Below are 24,254 nucleotides of genomic sequence, written 5' to 3' on the forward strand. Positions count from 1 at the left end.
AAAGTGTTTAACAGCTCAATTTATAATCCTGCAGTCTCAAAAAACAGATAACAGCATCTCTGTCTGTGGCCTTGGATTTCAGCTTGCACAAAGCAAAGCAAAATAATGGACCTTAGCAGGTAGGTTTTTCTTCTATGTTTTGAAATTTCTCTATTACCTACCTTCCTAAACTTCAAGCTGAGATGTGGTGATCTGCTGTCTGTGTTGACTGCATGGCTTCCTGACATAAATTGTTCAAGTTTCTGACAACACAAGGAGGGCTGGAATCCTATGTGTTCTCCCTCATCATTTCTACTTCTCGCATAATGTCATATGTTCACAAGGGACTAGGATTACATGACTATTTATTGTTAAATGTCAGATACAGTCAGACAAAATGTCTGTGGCAAGCACAGCATACCCCATCAGGTTGCTGTATTTTGGTCTCAAGTAACAGAGCCAAATCTGCATCTTCGAACACATTATTTTTTTCATTTGCACACACACTAACACTTCAGCATGCTAGTGTAAATTAACAGGCGAGATTCAAGTGATTGATACCAGTGACTATAAAAGGCAACGCACATCACGTTAGCAGACACAAGTGAATAAGTACATTGAGTTCCTCGGCAAAGAGACATTTTTAAAACAGTGATGTTCACTTCAAATGTCACCCAAGAACAATAACACCACCACATGCAGTCAGTCACTGGACAGAATCTCGCATTTACTCCCCAGTACATGAAGAATAGTATGGCCTTAAACAGGCAGTCATACAGCCAGCTGAATATAAATGAGCCGGTACAGAAATAGATAAACAAATATACGTAAATATATGACAAATGCATAATATACAGGCAGCAATGTGATAACTTGCACCTAAATATACTGTGATAATGACATTGTTTTATTATGTTTGTATTGAACTTGAAGTCAAACTTAGAGTCAAAAACTGCATTTCGTGAGGAAATTAAGAGCTTACGCAACCTTTAATTAAGATTGTTTTTGGGGGCACATGTTCCTTTATTACAGAGGAGAAGTAGTGACAGACAGGAAGTACGGGGGAAGACAGAAGGGGAATGACATGCATTAAGAATCTGGTCAGCTGGCAATCAGACCACGAGCTCACAGCTGATGGCATTTGCACCTATGTGGCATGCGCTCTCACCACTCAGCCATTAGGTTACCCAATTAACCATTCTTTTACCAAACAGCTGTGAGCTGAAATTTTCCCCTCCACAAACTGAATATCCCCCTAGTTATTTCTGTCTGGTGGAGGGAGTTCTACCAAGCAGCATCCCCTGTCCTTTTCACACGTGTGTTTATAAAGATTGGCATGTTGGATTTCAGTGCATCCTCCATGCATTCCGTTGCTAGTTATTAGGGGATATTGGTGGGCTCGCCTGATGGTACTATTAAATCCCAAGGACACAGAGGAAACATAACAAGCCTCCAGAGATAACTAGAGCCCCGAGGACTGCACTGTGTGTGGTTGTGATTGATTCTAGTTGCATGTGCAGCTGTCTGCATACAGCAGCACAACTGTCCTTGTGTGACAATGGAGTGTTCATCTGGACTGTGTGTACTCAACACAATTTTGTGCGCATCTATATTTATGCCTGCAATTGGGATTATGTGCTTTTCTTTGGTCACAGTTAGTGTCCACCCTGTGTCTTCTACAGCATTTGGCTGCACCGCTGTTGCACCAATGACAATCCAGCTTCGGTCAGTTTCAATCCAAAAATAATGTTTGCCATCTTTTTTTTTTTTAAATAAACCAACTGCTTGCATGATATCCATCTGCCTGAAGAAAAACAACAGCTCTCTTCCTCACAGTTGTTGGCTAAGCTGCAGCAGAGATGGGTCACTTGACTGAAGGAGTAATCATTACCCAGTCTCATACACCCTGCCTCGACTTCGTGCCCAAGTGAAGCTCTGCAAGCCTCAGGATAACTGCATGGTCATCTGAGCCACCACCGACCCATTTCCTCTCACATCATCCCAAGGGGAATGCTGGCACAATCTTGACAGTAACTCTGCTCCAACTCTTTAAGAGTCTTTGACTACATTCACACTGCAGTGGAAACTGACCCATTTATTATTTTTACTCCCTCACTTGAGACAAAGATTGGATGTTTTACAATCAATGACAACAACAGAACATCAACCTCCTTTATTTATTTCTTTTTTGCAATTCTGTGGCACAAAAATTGTCTGCTCTCATTCACCTGAATGCTCCAATTAAAAATAGCATCCAATAACTACCATTAGAATAAGGTAATGGTAAACAATTAATCTGATTCAACTGTCATGACGTTCATACCTGCAGCATAAGCAAGTCTTAACACAGACCCAGGTAGAACAGTAATGCAACGAAGTCAGGCTAACTTAGCATTTGAAGAATACTAAGTTACTACAGACAAGGGCTAAAATACGCTGTAAAAAGAAGCTGGTGTGATTGGTAATGTTTTCACTATGTTTGCTTCTCTTTAAAACAACTGTTACCTGCAGTGATGTTGCACATTGTTCACTTCCTAGAGTATTTGGTCAGCAATCTAAAACTGGGGGAAGAGGTCTTTTGTATGAGTGCACGGTATTATTCACTGTAATAAATGTATTTATGTAAATAAATGTATCTGCTTGCATGGGTGCTGTTTGGTGAGTTTCAGGGTATTTGTTCTCTCCATTTTTTTTGTTGTGGAAGAAAGAGTCTGGTGTGTGCGCACACATTTACAGTATGCCTCGGAATAAATGTGTGTGTTTTCGTGTTTAATCTATCTCTTGCAGAGCTCCGCCTTGGCCCCAGGTCTTCAGATTCCCCACAGACCAGACTACACCTGTTGTGTGGAGCTGTGCCAGGCTTTCATCTTCCTTCTTCTGCAAACATCCGGCTCACAGACAACCTGGTGAAGTCTGGTTTGAATACTTCACTGCCCACCAATGCCACACAGAGTTCACTGTTGTGCATTTTTCTTTTTTTTTTTACTCCTAAGGGGCAACATTATTTATAATTGTAAATATAACAATGACACACTTCTCAAGAGCCATAAAAACGAGTGAAGCATATAGAATATTTACATAGTACAGCAATAGACAAAGGATAATAGAAGCGTAGCTCACACAAATATGTGCAAGTGCAAATAGATTTTCTATGCACTAATACACATACGCATAATACACACAGCTTTCACATGCGAGCAAGTAGGCACACACACGCAGCATATCCTAGACAGGCAGTCGCCATTAATCCTGGCCTGTGAGAAGCTCAGCAGTGTACCATCCGTCAGCATGAAGCTGCTGCTGCCACTGCTGTGCTCTAATTAACCACAGAGGCCCGCTGAGCCACTTTTAATATTCCTGGTCAAGATGGAAAACAAGGATTTGAAATAAGAAGTGATAAGAGAAGGAATAGCCAAGAAACATGGGAAGAGAGGGCTGGTGCCGAGACAGAGAGCACATCCTCCGCCATCCAAGGCCAGAGCCATATTTTCCATTATTAAGGAAGGGATCTAGATCTGTGCCAAAATTAATGGGCTCTTCTATTGCCCACACTTAATCTCTCCGTCAAGTTCCTAATGTTCAGGTAAGAAAAATAAATATATCAGCAACAAAAGCATGAATCCACCCCTTGATTGGGATTTATGCCAAAGCTTCATGACTTCTTCCATTGTGCATGCTTTACCTCTGTACAAAGTTTCATGAGATTTTATTTTAAAGTTTTTGTGCAATCCTGCTGATAGACAAACAGCAGTGAAAACATACCTCTGCCTCAGCTCTTGCCTTGGGGGAGGAATTAAGGATAAAGGGATACAAAGGGAAGAGGTAGAAGACATAAGAGCAATCACCAGTCTGAAAGTCAGACATTTCTAACGAAGCTGTAAGTAACACCTCTAAGTGTTTCAGTGGCAATTCTTACTAACACCAGGGAGACAATATGAAAGACTGAAAGTTTCCTTTTCTTTGGCTAATCTATTCCCTATGTGTCCTGAGGTAAAGCTAGCTTAATAGAAAAACATTATTAGCAAATTACTAGTAGTAAGATTATTCACCTAGTAGAATTTTACTATTAAAAATGAAATGGCTAATTACGGACTGACAATTTAAAAATATAATAAATAAATATAATAAATATTTTACATATTTTATGAGTTGGAGATCTTGTTGAAATTGCTTAATTTCTGCAGAATGTGGCAGAGTATTGTATGTACTAAAAAGACAAATTTCTGACTGACAGCTCTGGAATGTAGCTCCAGGATTAAGAAATAGATCTATGACTCAGGGCAAGGGAAGGAGGAATTACAAAGACTAAGAATAATGTTAAAAAAAAAAAAAAAGAAGAAAAGAACAAACCTACATTTCAAGCAGGAAATAAAAGATACAGAGCACCTTAAAGCTGGGGAGAAAAAAAAAAAAAGAATCAGTAATGCGACAGCACAGCTACACAACACAGTCCCTCAGTCGTGTGGGCTTTGTGAGCAAACACAAACGTGAGCGGACCTTTATTCGACATCCGATTACTGCCTTTGATCAGCCTTGTCAGCTGTAAGCCACTAGTGACTAGCTCTGGCTGTTAGTGCTAACTGCATTTAGCCCTGATGAGAAGATGCTAATGAAACAGATCAAGGGCTTTAGCCTTGCTGTTAGCTCTGTAACAGCCAGATTAATAATGACTTTAGCGGGGCTCCTTGTTGCTCCTTTTAGCTGCGATACCTTGACAGGTGAATCATGGGGAGCAAATGCATTTGCTCTGCGAGCTGAAATGTTGTGAGAGTGAAAAGCAAAGCCAGCAAGAGAGTGAGCAGAAAAGAGACGTAGTGAAAGACAACTACACGTTTCATGACGAGCTTTAGACTCCACTTGATTGTGCAGTAAAAGAAAACCCAGAGTTTAGTGGGTTTGCTCGACACAGTTTAATTTAACAAATTTACACAATTTTTCAAACTGTAAAAAAGAAAGAATTGTCAGATTTTCTTACTTTTTGAAGGTCCTTGAATTACTTGTACTTATGGGCCATTTCTTTGAAAAATGTCCCCAAATCTAAGCTTAAAATCATGATATTTAATCAAGATCACTTTGCTTCCATTTCTCATCTATAAATTTAAAAAATAATACAATGTGCACTAACCAGATTCTGCAATAAATAAATAGATAAAATCTGCACTCATAAGTGCAATCCTGATGCCGTTAGTGACCACTGGTCAGAGGACAAATATTCAGAGACTGAACTGCAGGCTGTGTTTACACAGAGCAGATAAGAAACGAGCATGGAAACAAATCAAAAATGTAACTATATAATATTTATTGTATGAGGAGAAAGTATTGGTAACACTTGTGGGCACTTGGGAAGTTCTTGCACATTTTTTTAATCTTTGTAAAATAAGAATTATAACTGTTGTATTGCACAAAGGCATCTTTGAGTTCTCTCTACATCTAGCAATTGTTCTGCTACTTCCATAAAGATGTAGGACTTGCAGCAAAAAATTATCCCACAATGAGCAAAAAAAAAAAATGTGACTGCTTGGGGTTCAGAAGATAAACTTAGTCAATAACCTTGGTTATCAATAAGAAGGGAATTTTTAAGGGGAAGACTGTGTGGGACAGTTTTTTTTCCAACTATTATGGTGGGTCAGATATTAATTAAAGACACATACATTTCCTCTGTGGGGAAAAATATGTATCAAGGACACCAGTGACAGCAGAGGTCTTCAGTTTTAGACTCTAATTTTAGTAAGTTACTCAAAGGCATCATTACACCTCTAATCAAGCCAACAAGATGGCCAAACAAAGGGAGAGAGCAGAGGGGAGGGAAGGGAGAGAGGGTAAGTATGAGGCACATAAATAAAATTTTAAAAAAAAACAGCTGAAAGCCGACATCACTAGTGACACTCAGCCTGCAATGCTACTTGAAATGCAATTGCACTGACATGCACTCTCACACACACACACACACACATCATTCTCCACACTGTGGTACCATTAGATCTTCATGCCTTCTGCCAGATTCATCATATGAAAGAGACAGTTTTTGCATATGTACTGTAAAATTATCATATGGTTGAGTGCTCATCCAGTCCCTTAATATTTTTTTGCTTGCCCTTCCATCCTCTTTCTTCCCTGTGTGACACTAACCTCCTCATAATGCCTTTCATCACCCATCATGCCCCACCCTCCCCGTCTCAGTTTATCCAGCCATCCATCCCCATTACACAGCAGTTCCACCTATTTCCAACCTTTCACTTGGGTAAGAGCTTGCAGACTTCAGGCGTGGCCAGAACTGAATGTGTAAATCCAAAAGAATCTGACTTAAGTGCATTCGTAACTAGAATGAAGTGGCAGTTTGTTTGTGCCCCGGGTTATGCTCTGTCAGGTTATCACTCTTGTATGTGGGAGATAGTGTGTACCATCGGAGCATAGAGGCTGAAAATGGTTGTGTTTTTTTTACATATATATCTGGAGGGGCATAAACTATATTTGTGTATTGGGAACATTTGCTAATTTTCGAACAGCAATCGTTGCCAAAAGTAATGCATTTGTTAGTTTAATCATAGCCAACTCAGGCCATTTACATTATGTTTACAGTTTATACGTTTAGACATCTCTAAGTGCTGTTTTCTTCTCTAAGTTGCCCTGAGTAAGGTGCTGAAGCCCTACCTGTTCACCTGATATAAGTTGGTTTGCATGTATAAAATGTAAAATGTTTGCTTGGGGCATGTGAGAATATGAGTGAATAACTTTGTGTGTGAGTGTGTGTGTGCCCAGCAGCAGGCGTGTGGCTGTCTTAGTGCCTGGAGATGTTTTGGTAGGAAGCGCAAGGCTCACTGGCCAGGCCTCAAGACTCTCCTGTTCCAATTAACCAGCCCAGCAGCCTGCAGCTCTACTGGCCTTATCTGGGAGAAAAGAGGGAAAGAGGGAGACGGGTGGGCATAGAGTGAGACAGGACATAGGAAAGACAGAGAGGGTTGGAAGGCAACATAAAGAAAGTGAGGCTTGAGAGGAGGAGAAACTGAATAAAGGAAGAACTAACTACACAGTCATGCCTGCTTGCTCACACATACACACTTTCATTTTCCGCCATTCTTTATCTTTTCACCATTAGATAAGGGAGAACCTTCTTAGGAAAAAAAACAAAACAAATAAAAAAGGAAAGACCTGCCAATGCCTCATTGTCGGGACCAGTTCGCAGCTGACAAGGTATTGCGTCTGTTTTAGTAAAAAAAAACATTGCACGGTCAATATTGCCAACAGATCATTTTAATCGTCAAATTATGTTACACTTCAAAGCAGAAACAGAAGTGAGATCTTCTGTAAAGGGAAGAGACCTGATCTTAATATTCGCCAATTATGACTTTTTAAAGCCTTAATTGATTGGATTACTTTTGCGCAGTAGCTTAAGTAGTCAGGATTATATTAAAAGAAAATCCTGTAGACAAGCCAGGAACGTAAACAAAGATGCTTAAATATCCCTTCTATGCCTAGAAAATGGGATAAAATGGAATCTGTGTGTGTGTGTAAATCATTTTAATTATGAAATCTTAATTAGAACAGTGTGTGTCATCTATTAGATGACATCTAAGAAAACAGATGTATCTCTCCACATTGTTCAGACTTTTGCTCATCATGGCTTCACTTTTATAGGCTCCTCCTCTGATCAGTCTTCTTTTTAACATATATGAACTTGAAGTGTGTTTGCATTTCAAAACGATGATTATACTGCTAACATCACGTCTAGAAAACTGCAAAAACAATAAAGGGAGCCCATTAGCAACTATACATGGTGGCTGCCATCCCATCTTTTCTGCTTGTTAATTGGGGCAATGACAGGCACAATTAGAGGCCGTTTCAGGTTCCTTAGTGGCCAGTGACAAGCAGCATTTCAGCAGCAGCATTTCAGACAAACGCTTTTAAAAAGTTACTGCCATTTGTTCAATACGCAACTAAAATCAAAGACGATGAATTGAGGGAATAAAAATTGCAGGATTATGTGAGTATACTGGGTAATGACAGGTATTTGATATTGGTCACTATAAAATATGTTCTCAAACTTTTAAAATGCAGCCTTTGAAACACATACAGACACACACAGTGGGATTTATAGTCTACTTTTACACATGTTGTTATCTGTTACTGCTTGCTTTGGAAACCTGAGGTACAAAAGCCACCACCCTGCCAAATAATGCATTCCTTAAGCCCAGAGCAAGTGCTGGATAAATGAATATAATATTGAATTTCATCTATTATTGGGGGTGTCTGTGTGTGTGTGTGTGTGTGTGTGTGTGTGTGTGTTGGGGGGGGGGGGGGGGGGGGGGGGCATAATTCACCAATGAATTATGGATGAATCCGACAGGAAAAATGAGAGGGACAGCAGATAGAAAGAATGAGAGAGCCAGAGAGGGAGGGACACTCAGGCACACGTAGCAATTCAGAGAGAATTGGCTATGGTAAATGACAGTCGATTACCATCTTAAATATACTGTCAGAAAGCAATTTGCTTCGCTCATGCCACAGGCCTGATATTTGCACCTTATTAGGGAGTCTGCCCTATATTTTAAGAAGCCAACCTCCCGACCTCCCTAAGTTTCCATGTACCCATAAGCCACCTGTCTAACAGAGGACATTTGAGTGAAACAGGCCTGGTGAATAGAGCTACGGTATGAAACAATCCTGTAATGTTATCACAATTAAAACACAGCCCAAATAGGCTTTGTGATAGTTTTTGTTGTCATCATTATAATAGAATTTGGGCTAAAGAGGCATAATGCCATATCATTCATAGAATGGTGAGGAAATAACGAACTTTAATCAGTTTTGTTGGTTAAGATCCTCATGGCTATCTGCAGCATCACAAAAAAAAGCATTCCCAACAAATTATTTTTGAAGGAAGCTTGTATTTATTGCCAACTTCTTTTTTGCTTATTGGCTTTTAAACCTCATAGCTTGTACACTCAGCAGGTGGAAGACACAAATTATGAAAGGACATCACTGCAACTGCAGATTTGTAAATGAAGCTGATGTTTCAATATTCCAGCTGAGGTTGATGGTCGTATTGTTGCAAACAAATAAGAGAAATAACGAAAAAAACAGGAATACACCAGAGACCTAGGGACCGACAAAAGCAATAACTGGGGTCTGGATATTCTGCTCAGCGTTTCAGTTTAGCAATTTCCACTGATGTTAGGATGCCAATATGATTACTAAGTGTCAAGGCCCACTGATATCTGCAGCAGGTGAGCAATGTGTTTAATTTCACAGACCTTGTAGTCTCACTCAGCTCATTATTGGCCTCTCAGTTCACTCACTGCACTTCCTATGGTGGCATATTGATCTAAGCAATATGGTTGAAAGCTGTATCTTCCAAAACACCCCTCGCCAAGCTCCTCACATATGTAGTCTTTAGTATCAAGTCTGTCCCTCTCCGGCTCTCTTTTCTCTTTTGAGGACCTTTGAAGGAACTAACTAAGAATAAGTGATGAAAAATGCAACTGACGCCACACTGAAAACATTGATTCAGGTCTCCTTTAGTTCAGCTCTAAATCTGAAGGAGTGGGAACATGCACAGTCGTGCAGTGCCGCTTTGTGACTCAGAACAAGAAAGTGGCAAAAATTTGGTTTGAGAAGATATGAGGCGACACACAGCTTTGTGCGTGCACATACATAGGCGTACACATGGGGAGCTGTGAAAAAAGGGTCCAGAATATGCATGTATTTGTAAGTCTCTGGGCAGAAGTAGGTTAGGCAGAAGAGAGCGGAGAGGAGACACAGGCTTGATGAGGGGAAGGGAGAGGAGGGGAGGCAGCTGAGAATAAAGTTGAGAATAAAGGATCAGATTATGAAAGCTGATGCTCACTCCCTCGCTGGAAAAAAGCCCACGAAATGGAGGGAGGTATTTTTTTGAGCATCCAGCCTGAACTCGCAAGACAAACTGCATCCTCCTCCCAACTGCCTCAGTGGGGATATTACAGACAGGATAAATTATGACCCCAGGAATAAAATAATATTACACAGGCTGCCTCTGAGGCCAATTGAAACCACTCGGTGCCTGAGGATTTACTACTGAAACCAAGTGGAAAAGCTAAAAGACAGTGGTTCAGCTGATCAATACAAATGCACTGACTATGACCTTGTAAAATTTGATCATATAGGAGAATGTGTGAATGTTGTCTCAGGTGACTCTGTTTGGTAATGTAAGCTGCTGATGATCACATTATTTTGAGACCAAGTCAATATGCTCACCTATTGATTTGACATCATAATAGAGGCTGGATTTCGTTTTGTACAATGTGTTGACAATGAACACTTCACGACTTTAATATTAACTCAAGTGTTTCCTCTTTTCTCTCACAAAACCAAATGCAAAGTCATACACGTCATTTCAGCATCTATAGTGTGGCATTTCAAGATGCAGGTCCATACATACGGGAATTTCACTGTGAATAAATGCAGCTAAGGAAAATGTAAAAATAAAAAAGATAAATGAATTTTGAATTTAAATATAAAATAAAGGGGGAAAAACAGGAAACAAACTAGCTTGATCCTTCAGTAAGGCTTATAAACTGTATTGTTTTCATTAAATACATGAGGCTATAGAAAAGGAAACCAGAGAAACAATGGTCCAAGGTAAAAGGATAATGCAAGTTTCTTTTGGTGTATGTATAAACCACAGAGCCACCTGTTAAGGTTAAACAGTAACCACCTCTTCCATATGACTGAGAGAAGTAAAGTCAGTACACACCATGCTCATAGACTAGCATCAGTCTGATTATAATGCAGCAGGGGTTAGAAACTGCATAATGATGCTGTACATACACTGAAAAAGCTGCTGGGTTCTCCCACAAAGAACCTATAGTTGTAGTAATGTGTTTGAAATACGGCTGGCGACAACAGGAAGAATCTAGGTTCTATGGAAATGGCACCCGGGTCACTCGGTGTTTTCCTGGCACATACATACACATAATAGTGAAATATGATTGAAATATCTGTTTTCATAATTCCAATCCAACTTTAACCCACTTTCAGGAACTTTAACCACCAATACTGTACTGTATTCTACTTCTGCAGCAGTTTTCCTGTCATCAAGTTAAACAGTGAGTCAAAATCTTGTAAAATGCTTGTATCTTTCTTCTATAATTCTGAGATAAAATGTCACTATCAAAGGGAGTTTAGGGAGGATTTTGGTGAATGTGCCTGGTTAGTCAAGAAGGCATGCCAGTGCATTTTTGGAAAGCTGTATGTTAAGAAAAAAGGCAAATAAAAACAAAAAACAATGAGAAATAAAGTTAAAATTGAACAGCAAAAGTCTGAATCTGCAGCAGCTACAGTTACGTACATGTGCTGCCAACTCAAGCAGGTGAGCTATCGGAGCACTCTTATCCGATTTTGATGTGTATGATTAACTGGCAACCTGGGTAGCTCACAGCCTCCAATGCACCTTCTGCTGCAACACAGTGCCCTCAGTTCACTCTTTGACTGTGAAACATCCTATCATGTATCATTCATCACACTCCGCCTGCTATTTCTTTATCCATCTTTCTAAATAAACTCCCACCCCCTGTATTCTGTCATGTTCCTGTCAGGCCACCTTCTGTATTTACCTTCCTAAACTCCGGCTAACCATTGCTAAGTCCCAACAACAACCGTGGAAGAAAGGCAAGGAGCCAACTGGGGCACCAGTGAACTGAAACAAGCTCTCCCTTTCATCCTCAACCATTACCAGGAGAATAGAGAAGGAAATATGGGAGGGGAGGGAGACAGAAAGGTGGGAGTAAACAAAGAGGAAGCAAGTGAGACTAAAGCAGCTGGTAAGAGCCTAAGTGTGGTGAGGGGACACAAAAAGCACTGTGCTATGCAGACGGGATTTGGTGAGCACAGATCTGTGGTGATGGCTTCCCAGATGGCAGCGAGGCAACATGTGAGGCAAGGTCAGGATGACTTTAAACAGAGAGTCACACATTGGGAATGGCAACAATAACCCAGTTTGAAGGATAGGCACCGATGACAATGGGAGTATAGAGAAGAAGAAAGGAAAGAAATCTGGGGAGAGCAACAAGTACAAGTGTATAGGGAGCTTTCAGTTCCACAATAAGCATTAGTGCAAAGTGGGCTTTGGACAGAGCTGGGGGGGGGCTGTCTATTGAATGAAAATGGGAATGTTTATGTCTGACCGCGTGTACATTTCCTGCTATTCATACTGTAACAAAGTGGTACACTGCTACTGTATATGTGCGTAGCATATTATGCAACCAGGTGTGGGGACTTGGACGTGAGCCTGGGAGCATTTGCATGCGTTCGAAAAACATGCTCGCGTATTGAGGCACACAATGTGGAGCATTGTGACAAGGAATGCAGGAGATAATGGAGAAAGCCCGAACCGTGCTGGGAGCAGGAAGGTAAGAGGAACAGAGCGCGGAGAGAACATCCAATTCAATTTTGAAACGGCGTCGGCTCAGAGTACAAACACAAAGGCTTCATTACAGGCAGATCCCTGTTGAAGGTTGGAGCTAATTCACCGTCTTCAAGCACAAGGAGAGAAATCAGCTGGGAGGGAAGGCCAAGGTGGGGATGAAGGGAGCAACAAGGAGAACGGCAAGGCAAAGAGTTGAGGTGACAACAGGAAGGGAGAAAAAGGAGAGAATGGAGGAAAGACCCAGCAGCAGTTATTCTGCTCTGAAGGAGAAAGAGTGTTCAGTACCAGCAGTGCCACTAAGAGCATACTAATGCTCTATTAGAATGGAGCACTGGGCAGGAGAGTAATGACTTCCATTATGTGTCCCCACACATGTGAGAACCAGAGGCATGTTATTGCATTCATAAATCTGGTTACGCATTAAGTGATCAACATTATAAATAAATGACTGGCTGCCCAATGAATGGATGGGACTGAAAAAGACTTGCTTATTGACAAACGCAAAATAAGATTCTTTGTTATTAAAGTTCAGGTTTTGTTGTGATGGCGTATCACCTGTCTTTACAGGTTTATATTTAAAGTTTGGTTTTATTCTTTTTGCTCTTTGCCTTCTATTTTATTTTTTAAAAAAGGGAAGGACTCACATTCAAAATTTTTATGCTCTAATATAAAGTTCATTGTTTCTAATATTTATTTGATATAAAATTCCTCTCTAAAACAAAACTAAACCATCCAGAATTCATTGCAGGACCACTGTATCATCATCATTGTAACCAATAAACTGGCAACTAAGTGTAACTTCACTTTCACCTGTGTGTCTATGATGATAACAAAATGACAATTTTGTTAGGACCAAAGCAGATGCATTTACTTTCTGTAAGCGATTCTTATTTTCTCAAACAACAATGCTAAATATCCGCCAAGTGCCTTATTGATGAATCCACTGATTTACTCACACAAGAGACTGTTGTCAGCTGAGATCCAAAGGACTTCCATACCAGTGTTATTAGTTTCATGAATCCACGACTACCTGCAGCTGACAAGATGTCTGTGTGAAAGCAAACGAGAGCAGTCTCTTGCTAACGGTGGAAGGTCATAGATGGTAACCCTCTCCCCTCTTTCCATTCCCCCCCGCCCTGACTCGGGCCATGAAGCCCTGAAGCACAACTACACTGCAGAGGTGCCATTTACACACATGTACACACACATGCATATGTACACACACACAACATGACAAGCACCAGGGGCAGGCAGAACACTGAGGTTTGCGGTCCCAGGTGTAAAGCCTCTCGGCTGGGTGTAAATCAAGCTGTGGCCAGTGGACAGGAAGCTGATGGAAATAGAACACAAAGACAGAGAGAGGCAGCGAGAGGGTAACGGACTGAGAGACAGACAGAGACAGACAGAGACAGAGAATAGTGTCAGAGCAGATTAAAAATTCATGGCTTTGCTCTAGCTGACGTAACAATGAGTGCCTTCATTCATTGCCTGTCACCTCTGGGAACTCATGGGACAGAATGGAGCAGGGAGAGGAGTTAAGCCAAAAGGAGAGGGTGTACCAGCAGCTCACAGTAGGGAGCAATGAAAGAGAGGAGAAGTAGAGGAGAATTGCAGGTGAACTATGATTCATTGCAGGGCGTAAAAGAGGGCTGATAGGGATTAACATGAGACTGTATTAAGTATGGTGGAGATGGCACAAACTAAAATGGATCAATTGAGACCAGGCCATCAGGATGTGACACGCAGCTCATGAAAAGCACCATTAAGGAACACGGCCTTTGCAAATCACCACTTGCACACTCACAATGACTTGACTAAACACTTTGCACTCAAGCAGAATATGAGCTACATGGCAGCAGAGCAAATGTCGCCTTCTGCAATGCTCGAATGGTATCAGCACAATCAGCACATCAATAGAAAAAAGAAAAAGGGATGACAAGTGTCAACAATCCTCTGGGACCCTTTTGTCTTTGACCTTGACAAAAAGAAAGAAGCAAAACAAGGATCGACATGAAAGGGGAAATGGTTTATAGAAGGCCAATGAATTGCACAAGTGCTTACTAACAGATTCCTAATTGCATCTGAAGAGCTGAGGCCACAGAGGTAAATAACCTGCAGAAATGTAAGTACATGACAGACATATGTGCAGATGTGTCAGTGTGTATGTGTTGGAGAGATGCAATGAGCTAGCACAGCTGTGATGTGATAATAAATCAGGGTGCAATGGTACATACACTCAGCAGTAAAATAATACAAATGTCAATAATGCACCAGTTTGGGAATCTGACTTGTAGGTAGTGGGCCATTGTTGTTAAGCAGCTCTCTGTAGCCCTTTCATCAGTCAAAAGTACAACCGCTGGTTCAGTTACAAGTGCAGGTTACATTCGTTTGCAAAGGGCAATCAAAACACTTAAAATCATATGTGAAGGCACACTGTTGCAGGGCTCTAGCACCTACACTCTGACCACATGCTTAAATCTGTTAAATATGTTGGCATATCTGCAGCAAATATGTTAGCATATCTGAAGCAATAATCATTCTGATAGCATTAGTTATTGCTTTGACATGGTTCAATTCTGCATGGAGAGGCTCTTCGATTGCTGTCGGGTGAAAAATTTGCTTTTCCTTCCTTCCATTTCTGTCTCACTTCACTAATTGAAACATCCGGGTGATGCTGCTGTAAACAGTCTAACATGTTTGATGTATTTCCACATATATACCCAAATTCATTTGAAAAATGCAGGACTACAGTTAATTACTCTATTTTGTTGTCACAGAAGCAACTGGGAAACTGCAATGCTATGCAGCAGCAGTCACATTACATGAGGATTGCTAGCATGGCTAACCCTACTAGCATGCATGCTGTAACTGACCCACAGGCACTGTCAAAATGTTCCAGGTGGAACTGGCACTCTGAAATTCCTCTTCTGGGAGTGTAATTGTGCAGATAAATAGACCATTTCTCAAAGTAATTGTTTGGCTCAGAGGACAGGCTGAACCGGGGAAATTTCATACTGATCCAAATGCCACATAGTGAACAAGTACACATACTGTTGCAAACCTAATGACGACGGGAATAATGGCACATATTAGGCCTCCAGACACGCACTATTGTTTATGTCACATTCCCATATGACTATGGCTGTCAACGTGACATCAGCTGAGATCTGCAGCACTCATGAGAAAGACGTACCACTTCTGAACTAACTGATGCCATTTGTTAGTCAATTAAGATTAACTGGACAGCTAATACCCTGTGAATGACCGGCAACTTGTCCAGAGTGTAGACTGCCACTTGCTTAGAGCAAGAATTCACTCAGGAGCCAAAAATAAGCAGGTATAGCAAATAGCTTCTATATATTATAACAAAGTATCTAAAAACATAAAATCATCCAGAAATCAGCAATGCTTCTCAAAGTAATAAGAGAACATCCAGTAAGCATTAACAACAAGAATAATGTATAGCACTTTACATTTTATAACAGCTTTGGGCATTTCCGGAAAAATAAATAGAATAAAAGCATCCTACACAGCTGTCTGTAAACCATCTCCTGCTCAAATAGCATATCAAATGTCATTACTGGCTAAAATATGATCTGCTATGTAATTAGTAGAGCTGAACAATTAATCAGTTTGAAATAAAAACTGCAATTTCAAACAGTACAATTAGTAAATCACCTGTAACTGGGTTTACATAATCTAGTGTGTCTGAGCCGGTGTTTAAACTGTTGGCTTTAGTTTTACAGCTTCATGCTGTCCTCCTTGAATAAGAGTCACACTTTTGGTGGCATTTTCAGTGGTAATGCTGATTCATATTTTAAATTTATTAAGTCATTGCAGTATCTGCTCGACAAATCACAATGACATATCTTCCCAAAATTGTTTTGCACTACACCAAGGAAAAATTCCAAGCAATTGCTGGTTAAAGACATTGAAATGTGAGCGGCTGCAGCTTTTCCTGGTGTTGCGTGACGTTACATTTATGTACATTGAATATACATTTATGCTGGACCTGAGGTTCCTGGATGTATATCCCCATTGTTGTCTGATATTCTGGTGTTTCACACAGACCAAACAAGTACAAAGGAGTCAAGTTTTTGTCCTATACTTAGGCTGTTTTCAATAATTACTGGTTAGTCGCATTTACTCTACCTGAAGTAAAAAAAAACTTTAGAACTACCCTCTCAGTCACTGACAACTACATTCAAACATTAGCAGCAACCCATTTAAAAAATGTTCAACTCTGAAGAACTTTACTTCCTCTAAACTTTGCATTCAGACAGTTTATTAACCCAAATAGCTAAAACTTCTCCAAACTTCTACAATAACCATTTCCCTCTCTACTACCTAAAGCTGACCAACATGAAACTTTACTTACAAAAATCTTTGGAAGATAATATTCACTATAGTTAGATGCTAATGTATTTCATTTAAAGTATTTAAGTAATTCAAATGCCCTACATGTATTGTAATTTATGGAAAACCTATATGCCAACCCTTCATCAGAGTCCAACAAGCAAACCAACAACTGGGATTAACTCAAGCACTTAAAACTAAGACTGCATATCAGATTCCACTAGGATTTTACAAATTAAGTAATATAGACAATGATGCCAAAGGGTAGCGCACCTTTCCATATGTTTTTACGACTGTGTGTAGGCAGTACATTAATTGTTCATTGTGCATCCAGCAAGGATTAAGGTCGATAGAGCTTTACAACCACAAGAAAAAAAATAATATCAAAGATATTGAAAAACACTCACGCAAACCAGTTTGACTTGCTGAAAATCACATGAAATATATTAGCAACCTCGCTGTCTCAAGGCTCCTTTTTAAAGTGTGAGTGAAAGATGACCTTTTATAATCTAACAGTGTAGAGATAAATACATCGCTGGCTTTGTTATGAGATTAGGTGTTCCCTTCAACATAAAAACAACAGATCTTTAGATATCAACATATTAAAGAAATATGTCAACATCTAAACCCCTCATTTATGTATAGATAGTGCGCTACCACTCTTTCTTCTGAATTTTTTCCTCTCACTTTCAAACAATGGCGCAGCAGAGAACTCCTTCATCTTCCATCGCCTCTAATGACCTGAGGTGTCTTGCATAGCCAATCAAGCATGACTCCAGTAATGGGGTCCAATGACACCTGTAGGACACCGAGGCAGTACAATGTGCCAGCGATGGTTAAGGTAAAACGAGTGGACGACCAGCTTAACACAATCAGTGTCTGTTCTTTTACCTGCGAAAGAACAAATGTCATGGTCATACATTAGATGGAAATAAAGACCCGCATGGGCGTTTGCTTCATCTGTGATTGGGTTAGAGTGAAGTTACTATTGGGCACCAAGCACAATGGCACAGCAAATCCGATCAAGGTCTAGTCTCCTTTAAATGATAGAGATTGCATAGGTGGTTCTTTCTATGATAAGTGCAAGTGTGGAAACCTTCTCACCTCTCGTATTTTTTAGTGGCTAGAATCTTAAAATAAATATTGAAGAAATTAGCAGGAGTCCAGACTGCAACCAAAAGTGTGCCAGTTAAAATTTCAAGTGGCCACATTGTGCTAGTGCATGATGATCATTAAGCTGTATTTGTGTAACTCTAACAGGCAAAGGCAGCCACTGTGTTAACCACAGCGGTGGAAAGTAGTACTTTTATAACTTTGGTGTACTGTGGTATTCTCATGAAATGTGGAGTGCACCTACATGCGCTGCTCATAGAAAGGGGGCATGTAGAAAAAAACAATGGCTTTCATCTTGGACAAATATGACATTAGAATGACCCAGTTAACTCGTCAAAGTAATTTTTGGTCACACACTTGTCTGAGTACTGTGGCTACCAAGCAGCAGCTACACCAGCCTGCAATGTGGGGTGTTAAAGGAATACTGGTAAATTGTAGTGTCTAGCAATAAGAAGATGTTCACAAATTATGTGTTTTGTCTGTGACATAGTGGGAGGTGGCGACCAAATGAGAAAGTTTGCTGCACCAGTGCTAGTAGTAAAAAAGTTAGTCTGGAGCCCTGATTAGTCCCTCTGACTCTACCAACTGAGGTCTGACTTGGCATATGAGATGTTTTCTGCATTCAGACAACTCCTCTCAGATCAGTAGGCATAACTGGCTTTACTATATGCCACTGCATAGATACTTCAAAGTACTTAGAGCCACCCTAAAGGCCTACATTTTAATCACATTAGGTCACAGTGGGAATGAAGCCTTTAACTATCACAGTTAACATGGCCCATTGAACTCAACAAGCCATAGGACGACACACAATCTTGAACATGCTATTTGAGTTTCTTTTTTTTCCCACCCACACAGCAGGGTGGTCGTTATAGAAGGTCAAACATTTTGGCTGCTACTATGACTGTCTGGCGTTTCTTTTTTTTTTTTCTTCTTCTTTAGAATATGACCTTATGTGACAATAGCCCAAAGCAGGTGTTTTCTGCAGCTCAGAAATGTTACCTGACTTGGAAGTGGGAAGTACAAACACAGAATTCCTGCCAATAAGATTTGCGTTTTAGGCTAGTAATGCCCTGTAGCTGGGAAATATAGACAAATACAGGTTACCAGCTGTGGGAGAAGAGCGGAGGTATTCTTAGCCAGAATGGCTCCATTTCTCAGCTGCATTATAAAGGCTGCCTGTTCAGTATATTCTGGTTTAGGCAAGGTAAGAAGAGTTCTGCCTTCAAGAAGTTTATCTACTCCTTCCCACTCAAATTCATTGTGTTTTTTCATTGTTACTTTCTGGCACGCACAATCACTGCTGACACTCTGTGGATGTATATTTGTTTGTCAGCCCTATCTTAGCCTTGGGGAGAGTCAAAGCACAGAAACTGGCAAAGAAATTTCACATTAACAAGTGCACCCGAAAACCAATTTAAAGACCTAAATGCAGGAAGACACAGACAAATCAAATCTCTTTGTCAACAGTGCTTTCCAGCTTGAAGATGTGCAGTTTTAAATTGCTTCATAAAACTATTGCTTAATTCATTGTTAACTCATTACGCAAAGCAATGATATAATCTGGTGAGAATGAATCTTTGGCAAACTATGCAATCATCAGCATGCAATTTGATTTCTATTATTTCTGAAGAATCTAATTAAAACTACTCCTATGTATATGAACTTATAGATATGCATATAAAGATAAGTTCTGCAGCACTTTGCAAATTTTCACAAATTATGCTGTTAAGTCTATCCAGGTTATCTATATAATACAGGAGATACATCTGCTGCTGTTTGAATAATAAACATTTGCATTGCCGAGTATTTGAAAGTATTTACGTCCTTTGAAAACCGTTCCCTTGTATTGCTTTTAAACATTAAGCCATGGGCTATTTCATTTGGCTTTTTTGACACGAAGTTGACAATAACAACAACATCCTCTCAGGTCAAAAGTGAAAACGTTTTCAATGCAATGTAAATTAATGAAAATTATAAAATGTAAAAGAGCGACTGCATTAGTATTCTCCCCCTTTAAAATGATTTTTCTAATTCAATACAGGTGCAGAAACTGGTGCTGTAAATTACACAATTAGTAACATGGAGACCATATGAGTGCAGCGAATATGTCGCAAGTGATTGTACCATAAAAAATATCTGTAAGGTTTAGTTACTGATGATGGCTTTAACCAGACCACAGAGACAAAGGAACACTCCAAGCAACTCTGTGAAAATCATTTTTGAAAAGCATAAGTCCAAGGATGGATACTAGAAAATTTAGTAAGTCATTCAATATTGAAGTATATTTAAATTCTGTATTATGAAATGGAAGGAATATAAGCATGTGTAAATTTGCCTAGAGCAGGATGTCCTTAAAAACTAAGTGACCATGCAGAAAAAGAGACTAGCGAAGGAGGCCACCAAAGCACTAACGACCCTTCTGAAATGATCGACCTTTCAGATTCAGGTGTCTTCATACCACAATCTTTTGAGCAACATTCGCTGCACCTGTGTTGAATTAGGTGAGTGACTTTTAAGGGCAGCAATCACTTATTTCATATTCTGTATTTTTAAATTATTTGACATTACTTTGTAGCAATCTGTTTTCACTTTGACATGAAAGAATTCTGTTTGTTTTTTTGTAAATTCATGTAAAATTGCAACATTGAATAGCGCATGATTCAGTCTTAAAAAGCAATAAAAAGGGAACTCTTCCATGGGGTTTATACTTTTTATATGCACAGTACTAGAAAGACAACACTATAACAAACCTCTCAGACAACATGATCACATGAAACTTTCTCAAAAGACAATATTTAGCATCAAACAACTGTCATTCAGAATGGGAGGGTGAGATTTTGTTCATTGTCTCTAAAATTATTTAAATGAACAAAAATGAAATTTAGAGCATTATCACATTGCCAATCACCCAAAATTCAAAGCTGATGTCCCACTGACAAGTACTCCAGCAAAGTGCCCAAGCTGAGATCACTGGAGAACAACTTGGTGTTTTACCAATTTCACAGGCAAACAAAAAACTGCAACATAGGTCTCCTATAATGTAAATCATCTTTTGGATAAACACAAAAAGCCATTTACCAATGGATAGTTGATCAAGGAGGCAAAGTTTGTCACTGCTGAGAAAATTTTCAGACTTTTGTCACAAGGCTACAGCAACTATGGCATGAATTATAGAGTCATTATCAAAAGATGCATCTCAACAGGTACTCAGGGATTTATTCATCACTATGTGAATGCTTCTCACTGCAATTTGACAAATATGTGGGTTTAACAGACACCGCATAGCTTATATTGCTTATTCAGACAACTTATTCAAACTCCGCCACACAGGAGAGTTTTCCCACACTTTTCCCAATTAAAGAGAGGACAAAATTCAGGACACTGTCATGCATTGAAATAGTATATGTATGATAACATCTCCAGTCACAGACTACACCACCACAGCACACCGTCAATTTGAAGCACACTTTGTGGCTTCATTGCTTTATGTCACAAAGAGTTTCCAGAATGCTGCACTTATCACTTCGTGATTCATCAACAGGTGCTTGCAAAGTTGAGGATTTTTCTCATATAATGTCACTAGTTGTGAGGATCGTTAACTCCATATGGGCAAAAGGTCAGCACTTGTTCAAATGTTTACTGGAGGAGGTTGATAGTGCTTATGGCGACTTGCACCCAGGGATTTCCAACATACCCTATAGCCACACTGAGGGAGCCCAAATTTAAACTGTAGATTAAAAGTAAAAAAAAGGGTCATATGTCCTACTGGCATTGTAAATGTATTCACAGCCAGAATGAGCCTGTGGACAATTCATTTAACAAACAGGAGACTTAACCATCCCTGTGGAATCCTAAGGCCAGTAACCTCCTAAATCAATCAAATAGATTAATTAACTATCAGAGGATTACTGGACCAGCTCTCCATCTAACGGGTCCGGTTCCCGTAGCCCATATGGGTCAACCCAGATGAGATCTGAGGAACGTTTAAGCTGGTAAGCGAGAAAATTCACCTAGCTTCTAACTGCCTCCATCCAGACGCCTATCCTGCTTCCTCTGATAACTAACTCAACTGAGTAGCCACTTTCGAATGGTCAAATTAATTACCAGTCACGTTTGTTAACGGCAGCTTTTCTCTCATCGGATTCTGCACTTGGTAAGTTGCTAGGTTTAAATTTAGAGGTTAAGGCACGGATAACCCCAAGGATAAGTTTAAAAAAGGCCACCCCCGGCCCCAACGACTAGGTAATCTGACAGAACCAGTTTTTAGATGTAATGCACACAATAACCTGACTTTTTACAAACTGAGAAGATATATGTGGTTAATTCATCATCATGATGAAAATAAATAGAATTTCCAATCTGTTAACTTTAATTGCAGGATAAATGTTTTATTATAATTTTAGCAAGGGCGTAGCATAAGCTCCTAAATCACAACACTCAATCAAACATTAATATTCTTCCAATTGCTTAACATGACTCATAAGTGGAACTATGCTTTCATATAAGAGAAGTAATAATCACCCAAACTATGTAATTTGGAGGGGGAGAGCAGACGGTGTGCACAAACCGGCTGCTCACCTGAAGACCGATGCCCCGCTGGGGCTCTGCTCCAGGGAGGAGGTGGAGAGGGTTCGGTCCAGATTTAGATCTGCTTGTATCCATTTTTGTTCTTTGGGCCAGTAAAAACTTTGTTAATCCATTCTGGTGTTAATCCTTTGGAAATAGTAGAGTTCAGTAATATTCCTTCAGTCAGCGTTATTTTTAGATCACAGTCTTTCGTAATCCTCAAACAGTGCAGAAAGAGCACTCCTTCAGTCCATAATTCCAATAGAACAGATATCCCTTTGCAGATCATGTTGAATCCCCCGTCCGAGTTACGTGGTAAAATCCCCTTTGCTCAGAGCATTTCTACCCTGGCTTGCAACCAGTGACCACCTCGCAACGACTCCCAACTTGTGTCTTGATCCAGTGTAATTTATACAACAACTGAACCTTTTGCATATGCAAGAACTGCACCCTTAATTAACATACGTGATGACAGCATCCATCACCCTCCTCATTCGTGCACTGCTCCCATCCACTGACCTCGTGGCCTCTGCGTGCTCTGGAGGAACTAAAACCATCTATTCTGGACTGTTCCACCAGCTCCCCCCCAACTCATCCTAAGACCCCTCCATGTTTGAGGAACTGAAACTAACTGTTTGGACCCTTCCACTCAGTCTCACCTCTCTATTAATGTATTTGTTCCATCTGCAGCTCAGAGCAGGCCTCCGGTCAGGAAACAGATGTCAGACTCACAAAAATCCCCGACGTCTACCTCGAGGTTAATAACCTTTACTGTGAACACTTGACCCCAGTTCACCTTAGCTCTTGACTTCTCACTTCATTACTAAGTTAAAAACCTTAGTTTAACAGTAATCAAAACTCTTTCTAAAACATCTCAGTTTCATAGTAATCAAAACTCTTGAAAGCATTTCCATTTAATAAAGCATTAGTTCCTCATATTTGTCATATCAAAAACATCAGTTTCCCTGGTAACCAAAACATCACTTTTCACAGTGAGTTGCTGTTCTGACTTATTTACTTCTTAAACAAAGATTATAAAAATAGGTATTTGAGTTAGCTTTAACACATTTATTAGGTTATAGCATGAATCAGTTATAAATCACAGGTTATAATATCACAATGTTCCCTTATTTAGCTGTTATTCTGCCAGAGTCTCCCCCTTGTGGCTGATTCTGGGATCTCATACCTCCATGTTTCTCAACATCCCCAAACCTTTTAAAGCTGTCACAGGTTGTAACAGAAGCTAATTCTGAACTATTCTGTGTCAATTTGGTCAAAGTGCAAGTTAAAATTTACTGTTGTTTTCTGAGAATTCATTAGGATGGATGAACAGCAACAAATTCATCATAAATTCATTTCTTTTTATTGACATTGACGGTGTGTGAGGTTGCAGGATTTTTTTTTTACCAAATAAAGTAGACATGCAAATGACTGAACTGCAGGGTGACATTGAAAAGGAAGCCAGGGCAAAAGACAGAAACTTTTTGGGACATGTGAGGAGGAAAATATTTCCTATCCTCCTGTGCAATGAAGGTCGAAGCCTATTTTGGCTGTAACTCTCTCTGTGAGACTGCATTTTCATGAGTGACAATAATGAAAACAAAGCACCGACCCAGTCTGACTGACATTCACCTTACTGACTGTGTGAGACTCTCACACTAACTATGTCAAGGTTTTCCATAATTTGAATTAAATATTGTGTATAGCTCCTGATTGCATATATTTCTGTTAACGTCATGTGATTTTCGTTTCAGGATTTATGCTGCACCCCTTAGAGAGTTAATTTAAACTGCATTTCTTGTATTAGTGTTGTCAAAAACACAGATTTTCCAAGGCA

General features: G+C 39.9%; 1 protein-coding gene across 15 annotated transcripts in view; it reads right to left on the minus strand.

Moving 5' to 3' along the window:
* The window catches only part of nrxn2b (neurexin 2b), a 702,762-nt gene that overhangs the window by 614,865 nt on the left and 63,643 nt on the right, over nucleotides 1-24,254 (minus strand). The window contains exon 1 of one of the 15 annotated variants that reach the window (XM_055007799.1): nucleotides 22,430-22,778. The exons of the other annotated variants lie outside the window; for them this stretch is intronic. The gene's annotated coding sequence lies outside the window, so the exon portion shown is untranslated. Of the gene's footprint in view, nucleotides 1-22,429; nucleotides 22,779-24,254 lie in introns of those variants that run through there. 15 annotated transcript variants of the gene reach the window in all.

The sequence above is a fragment of the Amphiprion ocellaris genome, chromosome 23 (genome assembly GCF_022539595.1).
Source record: "Amphiprion ocellaris isolate individual 3 ecotype Okinawa chromosome 23, ASM2253959v1, whole genome shotgun sequence".
Classification (NCBI taxonomy): Eukaryota; Metazoa; Chordata; class Actinopteri; family Pomacentridae; genus Amphiprion; species Amphiprion ocellaris.